Source organism: Lutra lutra, chromosome 9 (genome assembly GCF_902655055.1).
Source record: "Lutra lutra chromosome 9, mLutLut1.2, whole genome shotgun sequence".
In the NCBI taxonomy this organism is placed as follows: Eukaryota; Metazoa; Chordata; class Mammalia; order Carnivora; family Mustelidae; genus Lutra; species Lutra lutra.
In genome coordinates this window covers 76,807,749-76,817,823 of record NC_062286.1, presented here as the reverse complement: position 1 = coordinate 76,817,823, position 10,075 = coordinate 76,807,749, and the positions used below count along the sequence as shown (strand labels likewise).

General features: G+C 52.2%; 2 long non-coding RNA genes across 3 annotated transcripts; one reads left to right on the top strand and one right to left on the bottom strand.

Moving 5' to 3' along the window:
* Positions 1 to 4,838: 4,838 nt before the first annotated feature.
* LOC125109520 (uncharacterized) lies at positions 4,839 to 6,557 on the bottom strand. Its single transcript, XR_007130265.1, has 4 exons — positions 6,421 to 6,557; positions 6,044 to 6,214; positions 5,167 to 5,381; positions 4,839 to 4,979 (listed from the first exon to the last, which is right to left on the bottom strand). It is a non-coding gene; the product is annotated as an uncharacterized LOC125109520 (long non-coding RNA).
* Positions 4,951 to 9,767, top strand: LOC125109519 (uncharacterized). Of its 2 annotated transcripts, XR_007130263.1 has the most exons (4): positions 4,951 to 5,013; positions 6,066 to 6,363; positions 6,911 to 7,109; positions 7,350 to 9,767. It is a non-coding gene; the product is annotated as an uncharacterized LOC125109519 (long non-coding RNA). The 2 variants fall into 2 exon arrangements; XR_007130264.1 differs by having other exon boundaries at positions 6,911 to 9,767.
* The last annotated feature ends 308 nt before the right edge of the window (positions 9,768 to 10,075 follow it).

The following is a 10,075-nucleotide window of genomic DNA, read 5'->3' as shown; positions in this document are numbered from 1 at the left end:
TGCTCCCTGAACTCTTTCCTCCCATCACTCATGGCCATAGATGCGAAACAGATGGTCCCACAGAAAACTTGGGCCTTCTCGCCCTCTGGCACATGCTGTCTCCAATCCACCATGGGCCCCCTACCCGTGTCTGTGGGCCTCCCTACTGGGAGTCACCAGGCCAGCATTTCCAAAACTGTCTTCTGGCAACATTAGTATGTCAAGGAATGTAATAAAACATCCTCCCACAAACATACACAATTAGCAATATTTTCCTGTAAAATGCATTTGGAAAAAATATACGCATGAAAAGTGATAAAACTATGAATGCTCTTAGCATCATATGATGTTGGAAGCATTGACCAGTACAAAATGGGGCTCTCTCTACTCAGAGATGCCAGGAATTCCCTCCGGGGCTTGCTTGTCACAATAAGCAGTGCTGGATGGTGAGATCTTTGAGGACAAGAGTCAGGACTGGTGTTCTCTCCTCTGTTGGTAGACTGTGACATCGGGGGACCCCACATGTGACTTGCTCGGGCATGTGACTTGCCTTGGCCCATGTGACATTAGAAGTGTGATGCAAGCATAGATCTGACCAATGCTTGCTTCTCCTCTTGGGGCTTGATCTCTTGAGCCAAAGGCAGTCGCTTAACCAACTGAGACACTCAGGTGCCCCACTCTTGGAACATTCTTGGGGAAGCTAGCCATCCAGTTGTAAAGAAGCGTGGGTAGACAGATGAATGATGGTACAGCACTTGGAGAGTGAGCAGCCTCGTGGAGTAGCTGAGGCACCAGACTCTTTAGAGGGTCTTCTTGAACTTTCCAGTCAAGGCCAGCTAGAAGAACCATCCCACAGAGCCCGGCCCAAATTCCTGACCCACAAAATCATGAGAAATAAATAAACTGTTTCAGTTTTCAGCCACCAAGTTTTGGGGTAGTTTGTTACATGGCAATAGATAACTGAGATGCTTATAGTAGGTGTGTAATAAATGGGTATGGAATGAGGGAATGGCAAACCACAGTGTTGGCTCTAGTGCTAGTCCCTTGCGCTGGTCCTGTACACTCATGGAACCTTGATCACATGTACCACCTGCTGTGATTCTTGGAATGACTAATTATATGTGTCCATTTGACTGGGGGCCATGGGGTCCCCAGATGGTAGGTCAAACATTATTCTGGGTGTTTCTGTGAAAGTATTTTTGAATGAAATCGGTAGACCAGTAAAGTAGATTGTCCTCCATAGTGGGAGGGACCAGTCAGTGGAAGGCTTACATAGAACCAAAGGCTGACCTTCCCTGGAGGAGGAGAGAATTCTCTTGCCTGACAGTTTCGGAAGTGGGGCTTTGGCTTTTCGTGCTTCTACGCCAGCTTGCTGGGCCTTCAGACTTGAACGAGGACAGCAGCTCTGCAGGTTCTAGACTTGCTAGTCTCTCTGTAAGTTGATTCCTTATAATATATTTCTTTAGGGGTAGATACAGTTAGAGAGATCCTATTCGTTTTGGTTTTGGTTTTATTTTGTTTTGTTGTTGTTGTTTTTGAGAGTCATGGAAAGTACAATAGCAAAAACAGGTGTTGCTATAACAAGTATAACAAGGGTGGTAAGGAGAGGCTGAAAGAGTTCTGAGGTCCATGCTAGAAAAATCCTAATCACCTCGAGGGGACATTTGGCAGGAATATGGACATCAAAGTCCATTCTGACGAGGGCTTAGGAAGGGGAAAAACTGCAGAGAATCCAGCATTGTGATAACTAGCACGTTGATGGAGTATGACTAGTAGAGATGCTTCTGGTAAGATCTCAGGTGGAAATGCCCAAGGTGCTCTTGGAAGCAGAAGGAAAGGCAATCCTTGTTATAAAGTAGCAAAGGATTTGGCTGACTTGTATTCCCGGGTTTTGCGGAAGGCAGATCTTGTGAGTGTCACCCTTGGATAGTTAGCAGAGTATTTTTTTTCTAAGCAAAGTGTTAGAAGGGCGGCCTGGTCCCTCCTTACCACTGATAATAAAATGTGAGAGATGGGGGTGGGGGGTCGGGGGGGGGGGGAGGAATTGAAATAATTTTTTTCAGCAAAAGGAAACCAGAACTTGAAGATTTGGAAAATCCTCAGCCTATCCATATTGCAAAACATGAGAAAGCGTGTTCTGGAGAAACACCAAAGATTTGGCTGGATGATCATTCTGTAAAGATGACCCACGAATTAATCAGTCGCCTCTGCTGAAGCCAGGAATAGGATTGGGACTATGGCAACAAGGCACAGCCAGTGGGGACAGAAGGGGCCAGAGGAAATGGAATGAAGGAAGCCGCTCAGATTTCTGGATCTGCAGGTCAGGGCACTAGAGGATCCAGCCTCAAACATAGTTGTCCTTCCAGAAGAGGGAAAAGAGACCATGAAAGCTATTCAGAGATCATAAGAGCTGTCACTCCTACCATAAGTCCAGGGGATGCCACTATCTCCTGGCTTCAGGGTGAGGGGCCCCTCCTCAGAGTGAGGGGGCCAGGAGGCCCGCCCAGAGTGGAGGGGGCAGGGTCACTGCTGAGGGCCACAGAGGTAATGCTGCTGCCCCAGGGGGCACAGAAGGCAGAGCAATGAACTAAACAAGTTTGACCTGGAGCCTTAAGATCAAATAGAATTTGCCTTGTGGTTTCGGACTTGCTTGGTACCCTTCCTTCTTCTCAATTCTCCCTTTTGGGTCTGTCTTTTGCCTGTCCCGCCATTGTGATCCGGAAGCACGGAACATGTCTGGTCTCACAGGTTCGAAGCTGGAGAGGAAATCTGCTTTGGGATGAATCATACCTCAGCCTCACCCAACCCTGATTTAGATGACATTTAGGGAGACTTCTGACTTGATGATGGATGGGCCAACTTTGGGGCTGTTGAATAGGGTGAATGTATTTCTTTTTAAAGATTTTATTTATTTTTTATTTGTCAGAGAGAGAGAGAGCACAAGCAGGGGGAGCAGCAGGCAGAGGGAGAAGCAAACTCCCCGCTAAGCAGGGAGCCCGATGCTGGGCTCGATTCCTGGACCCTGGGATCATGACCTGAGCCGAAGGCAAACACCTAACAACTGAGTCACCCAAGTATCGCAGAGTGAATGTATTTTGCATGGGAGAACGATGTGAATTTGTGGGGCAAGATTGCAGAATGTTATGAACTGAATTGCGTCCCCCTAAATGGTGAAGACTTAACTGACCATGGGACTGTATTTGAGATGGGGCCTTGAAGGAGTTAATTAAGATTAAATGGGGTCACAAGGGTGGGCCTTCTCTAACAGTACTGGTGTCTTTTTTTTTTTTTAAGAGTATTTATTTATTTATTTGACAGAGAGAGAGAGACACAGTAAGAGAGAGGGAACACAAGCAAACAGAGTGGGATAGGGAGAAGCAGGCTTTCCGCTGAGCGGGGAGCTGGATGTGGGGTTCGATCCCAGGATCCCGGGATCATGACCTGAGCTGAAGGCAGATGCCTAACAACTGAACCACCCGGATGCCCCTCCTGGTGTCTTTATAAGAAAGGACAACAGATTTCTCCCTCTCTCCTTGGGTGCACACAGAGAAGGCTACATGAGGGCCCAGCAAGAATGTGTGTTTGCAAGCTGAGGAGACAGGTCTCCCTGGAAGCCACATCTGCCAGCACCTTAACTTGGGCCTTCCAGCCTCTAGAACTACGACAGAATACATTCCTGTTGGTTAAGCCACCCAGTCTGCGGTCTCTTGCCATGGTGGCCTGAGCAGAAGAATACAATTCCTCACAACGTTGGTGAGCGAGGAGCCAGGCGCACTTGGATTTCAAGTTCCACTTTCACGGATTGCCTCACTCGGCCAATACAGAAGTTCTGCTATGGGTCAGACACGATGCAGGCACTGGTTTCAACAGTGAGCAAAATGGCTGCCGTTCCTGTCCTCACAGAGCTTAAAGTCATGGAAAGGGGACGCATGTTCACCAAATAACAGCTCAAATAGACAGAAATTAGTAACGGTGTTGAGGGCTATAAGGGGATGTCACCTCATCAAGGAGGTCAGAGACAAGTTTTCAAAGAAGTGACACTGGACCTGAGACATGAAGGGTGACCAAGACTACACTAGGTGAAGTGGGGAAGGAAAAGTATCGCACACAGAAGGAACAGCATATGCAAAGGCTGCTCCCACCAAGGAGGGAGTTGGTGAGTGTTCAGGGAACTAGGAGAAGTCTGCCCTGACTGGAATGGAGAGGAGATGGGTGGGCAGATGGCATTCAAGATGAGACTGGCTCTCTCCTGCTGGCTGGACCGCAGCAAGGTTTTGTCACAGGAGCAGTAGGAAGCCACTGAGCTCTCTTAACCTGGGATTTGGCATGTTCAGATTTACATTTCTAGAAGATGCTTGTGGAGGGTGAGACCACTGAGGGGGTTAACACAGGGGCCCAGGAGAGGCGTGCAGAGGTCTGGGACCAGACTGGTGGCTGCAGACATGGAAGGAAGGGCTGGATTGGGCAGCTATCTGGGGAGGCAAGGGGTAAAGTAACTGGGCTTTGGGAGATGCAGGCAAGCAAGGAGTCAGCCATAACCTGAGTTCTCGGATTTGAGCTCCTGGGTGGGTGGTGGTGCCACTCACAAGGGAGAGAAGATGGGGAGGACCAAATCAGGAGTGGGGGCAACTACTTACCTAATTGGGTGAACTTAAGCAGGTTACTTTGAAACCTCTGTGTGCCCCGGTTTCCCTACCTCAGTACTAAACGTGAGGTAATGGAGAGCCCCGCTCAGAGTAGCTGCTCCTGTAGGTCGGGGCTTCCCGCCTTTCCCTCTGTGACATGGTCTGGCCAGAGGCTACTGTTCCCATTTTAAGGATGGGGAAATTGAATCTCGGTAAGGCTGGAGTCTCGCCCAAAGTCACACGCTGTTGGATCCAGGCTTCCAGAAAGATCATGGGAAGAGCCTTCCTGCATTGCCAGGCTGCCTTCCACAGCAGCACGCAGATCTCCGGAGCAGAAAGCGTTCACTCATCAGCGGCTCAGTCATCCCTGGAGGCCTGGGATGGGGCAGGAAGAGAGGACAAAGTTCAGGTGGGAAAAGGAGGGGTGGGGGAAAGGGGATGAGGGAGCGCTGGCATGAGGGCAGGCCTACAGTCCCTAGAGAGATGGGCCGTTAAACACTAAATTCATAGAGGAGCCAAACTCCAACACGCAGGCTGGTCACAAGGTTTAGTCTTTACTCACATGAAGTCCAAGGTGGGTACTCTGACTGGCAGGCAGCCTGACTCCAAGGGGAGATCCAGGCACTCCAGCTCCTTCTGTCCCCAGGACTCCACCATCTCCTAGGCCACGTGATCACGGCAGCAGGGGAAAGAGAGGTAGACGAGCCACGTGTGTTTCTTAATGTCCTCAGCCCAGAGGAGAGACGCATGGCTTCTGCTCACACTCCTTTGGCCACCCTTGATGACGAAGGAGGTAGAAGTGCTCGGTGCCCAGGAAGAGGAGGACATGAGTTTGGTGACCAGGTACCCAGGCCTGCTACAGTAGGTCAGGGCTAACTAAGCTCGGTCAAGGGGGCAGGGTGCACCCAGGCTCTGCTGGAATTTCCCACCCCCCGATACAGGAGAGGACCAGCTCCAGGTAAGTAAGTTGAAGGAGCCAGGATTGATCCCAGGGCACTGGCTGACCATTAGCAAGGTCAAGGGCTATGAAAACAGTCTCTAGCCGAGGCCAACGGAAAACCTGTCCTGAAGGCCTCAGGAGAGCAGGCTGTGAGGAGTTTGTGAGAGAAACCACCTGGACTGCACCTACCACAACATTTGTGAGCTGGCAGAGAGAGGAGCCTTGTGAACTGTGACTGGGCGGCCTTGATGAGAGGGAAGCCTCCCTGAGAAGGGACATTTGGACAGAGACACAAAGATGCTGAATCATAAGGACACCTGTCTGAGGGCAACGGGAGCAGCAAGTCCCAAACCCCTGTGGGTAGGAGCAGGCCTGCAGTGCTGAGGACCCCGCTGTAATAATCTGGGCTAATCGAGAGACAAAGGTGGTGACAGTGAGCGGGGGCAGGGGAAGAAGTGGTTAGATTCTTGATCTATTTTGTATGTTTATCCCTCCTTACCTCACTTCCTTCCTTTTTTCAGTTTTCTCATGAAGACACATTGAGGTGTTTCCACATCTGTGCACTCTTCTAGACTGTAAACCCTTTGAGGGTAAGGCCTGGGCCTGGCTTCTCTCCCTACCCTCACACCTGGCCCGGAGAGGGCCCAGTGCCAGCGCCCGGCAAACAAGCCTGTGGAGAGACAGCACGTCCTCCTGAGTCATCAGATTTCACGGGGCTGAGCCGAAGCCCTGCTTGTCAGCATGTTGCTCACTGATGGGAAAAGCTTTCCTGTGGTCTAGACACTCCTGACTCCAGTCTAAGGAGACCTTCTAAAGAAGGTCAGTGTGTCCAGTGGAAGGAGATGGGGCTTTCCCGCCCTGAGCTCACAGAGCTACCTGCTGGGAAGACAGCTTCACGGGTTCTATTTTTTCCTGGATGTTCCCACCTGCTGACTTCCCAGGATGTGACAGGATACACAGAGGGCTGTGTCCAGCAGCGATCCTGGGCCCCAAGCAGCCTGGCCCTGGGCTCCCACACTGCTGGGCTCTACACTGCTTGCTCACTGGCTTGTGGGTAGGATCCCCAGTGGCTTTGCAGGGGGTGGGGGCGGGTGCCTTGAGCTTGGTTGTGGCAGGCTTTGTTTAATCTGGGCCCTTCCCTGCAACACCGCTGCCTCCCCCGCCCCTGACTTGTACAGGAACTTGGGTACAACTGATGTTTACAACCCAGGAGCCCTTGGACTTGAGAGGGCTTCGAGAAGCCCTACAGCCTTAAATTCAGCACGTTGCTGTAGGCTTCCGGCTTTCTCCAAAATCGCATTCTGAGAGTCATGGGTTTCCTGTGCTCTCATGCCACAAATTAACTGCCATTTCACTTTTCCCACAGGTTTCTCCCTCATCCTGTGTGGCAGGGGCTCACGGTGTATTGGTTACAAAACCCATGAGCTCTGGAACCGGACAGACCTGAGTGGGCATCAGAGCTTCCATTCTTCCTCGAGAAGCTCTCTGGGCTTCAGTTTTTTCGTCTGTAAAATGAGCACAGTCATAGTATCTCTCCAGGAGCTCAGCTGTGACGATGAACTGGGGTATGACTTTGTGCCTGGACCCACGATTATGCAAAGCTATCCTTGTCCTTAATCATAACTCCCAGCGAGGCAGGGCTCAGGGCTGGTGAGCATCCCTGCGGGCTCCGAATCCTGCCCCTCTTTCCACCAGCCTCTCAGTCCAGTTCCACGTCGGGCCAGAGCAAAATGGGAAAGCTGTGCGTGTTCTGGGCCTCTGGGGGAGTCTTTGAGTGGCTGAATCTGTGAATGATGCTTCTGCAGGTGCCAGGACCCGACAGCCCCATCCTCGCCCAGCGCCAGAGTCTGCCTGCCAGCCCCTTGTCAGCGGTTACAACCAGCAGCTGCCTCCCGCTGCCCGAGTTTTATCAAAAGCTCGGTTGAGAGAAATAAAGTTCATGGGGGTTACTTAAAGGCCATGCATTCCATCCATTCTTCCAGATGAGACTTATCCCTGAATCGAGTCGGGCTCTCATGAAGCTGAGTTGCTCTTGGACCACATGATTCAGCTGCCACAAAATCTTTATTATGTCCCTCCCTTATGATGGGGCTTTGTGGAAAAATGGCTGGAGGAGGCAGGCTGCTGCGTTTATTCTGGGATGCTGTTGTTGCTAGTTCCCGCTGCCCCAGTCAGTGCTCTCTGTAAGACCTAGAGGGAAATATATTTTAGGTTCCAGTTCCTGGTAAAGCTCCGTATCCTCAGAGCAATTGGTGGGCTTCTGACCTCTGGGCAAGGGGACTCGGGAAACTGACCCCCATTCTCATGTTACTTGGGCTGCCGGGAAGCTCGGATTTGGGGCTCAACTAGAAGAACCCTCAGGGATCTCTTGACCTGTGACGCAAGGGAGATGACTTCTATCCAGACACTGATTTCTAACAGATGGGATTGTTAGGAGTTATTATGATTATTTTGTATGTATTTCGTTAGTTGCTTCGGGCTCTGGTGGGACCAGAGTGGGACCGGAGTTCCTGGAAAGCAACAAATGGAGAGCTGGTTGGGGTGGGTGGGAGAAGCACCAGGGAGGAGGACACAAAGGGCTGAAAATGGCACAAGCTTGGTGGCGGCGGGGGGAGGGGGGAAAGTGGTTTCTAGGCCACCGTGGAGGTGAGGGAGGTCTGGTCTTCCTGAACCAGAGGGTGCGAAGAGGGATTTTTCCATGAATTTGAGAAGAGAACTGCAGCCCTTGCTCAATTTGAAGTTCTCCCTGAAGCCCCCTCTGGCTTTCTGGGTATTTCTGTGATGTTGTGAAACACCGAAACTTACAGTGTCTCCTTTCTCTTCCTCTTCCCTCCCTACCGGAGGCCCTCCCACCGCCTTTTCCCTTTCCCTTCCTTGCCCCCTCCAGTGACCACGGCCCTCAGTCCCTCCCCGGGCCCTACTGTGGCTGTGCTGCTGGAGCAAACGGAGGAGGCAAGGACTTTGGACCCCTGCGGGGAAGCCACCACTAACTGAACACTCTACTCTGAGCCACACACATTTAGGAACCAACGTGGCCGCCATTTATCTGATTTATGTCGGGGGTCCTGTGCCGCAGCAGCTGGTGGCACATTTCCTGTGCTGTCCCCGCCAGGCCCCATCACCTAACCTGTTTGTGTGTCTATCTGGGACAGGCTTCTCAGCTCCCGTGCTGTCGATGTGAGGGGAAGGGGCAGAAACTCCTTTGCTGTGGGGCCTGTCCTGTGCCTTGTAGGGTAGCTGGCAGCATGCTTGGCTTCTGCCAGCTGGATGCCAGGAGCAGCCCCCACCCCGTGACAGTCAAAAAGGTCTCCAGACGTTGCCAAATGTCCCCTAGTAGAAATGGCAGGGCACTGTCCCCGGGCTGGGAATGGCCGTCCCTTCCGCCGTTCCTCGCTGACATCCATCCCGGACAGAAACCTCTCTGGCGTCCCAACTCGGTATCCAGTTTGTGCTTCTTCTTACCGCTCTGTTCACTGCCTGCTCACCTTCCGGGCCCACTTTTCTCTTGGGGCTGCCATCTGCTTCTGACTAGCAGAGGGCAGTGCTTGCACATTCTAGGTGTCGGTGCCATGTTGGTTTGGGCTTCTTCGGCCTTCTCCCTCTTTGTCAGCTGTCACCGTGCAATTGAGGACTCGCAGGCCCAGAGTGCAGGATGCTAGGGTGTGTCAGAGCACCCAGGACACTAGCCCAGGCCTCTGGCCCTGGAGCCCAGGCCCTTGAACCCCTCCCCCCCCACCCCGCCTCCAGCCATATCCCTTCTTTCCGAATATGCCTCTGCATCTTCCTGAATGTGCCTGCAGATCAGGCATAGAAGCCCAGTGAGGGCAGGGAGGCGGCTTGCTGGAGGTCACATGGCGCCACCTGGACCCCTTTGATGGGATGCCAGGTGTCTTGGATGTTGGATTGGCCTTTATTTGGGTCTAGAAATGGCCAAGTGATGTTGCCTAAATGTCTGACAGGAGCCCCCGGCTCTGGTGAGTGGAGGAGGTACAGTGAGGGCTCTTTGCTAGCTCTGCCCGTGGAGAGGATTGGCAGGGCTCACAGACTCGGAAGGGGCAAATTTCTGGCTGTGCACATACCGTCCCGGGTTCTATGGGCTGTGATGCCCTCTGTGCCTTGAGTGCTGGAGGAAGAGTGCATTTTACCAGGCCCGCTCTGATGATTGATGAAGTGGGGACAGAGGGCACTGCGGAGGGGCTTTGTTCCCTAAATGCCATTCACATGACTCTGACCTCAGGGCTCTTCCCCTTTCTCTTGTCTTTTTCTCCTTCACTGCATTTGGCTCTGCTACAGTTTCCCTTCTCTGTTTTTCTTTTCTCAATCCACACAAAGCCCTCAGAGGGCTGGAGCAGCCCCCCGGGGCCCCCTGCCTCTGGCTGAGGTTGGTTTCCAGTTCCTGGACTTTGGTCCTGGGGGCCGTGTGCCCTGGAGTGCATGTGGAGGCTTCAGGGGACCTGGAAGGGAGCAGGAAGGTGCTTCTGGCTTAGAGCTTCAGCTTCAGTTTCTAGAAGACTTGTCTGCAATGGTTCTA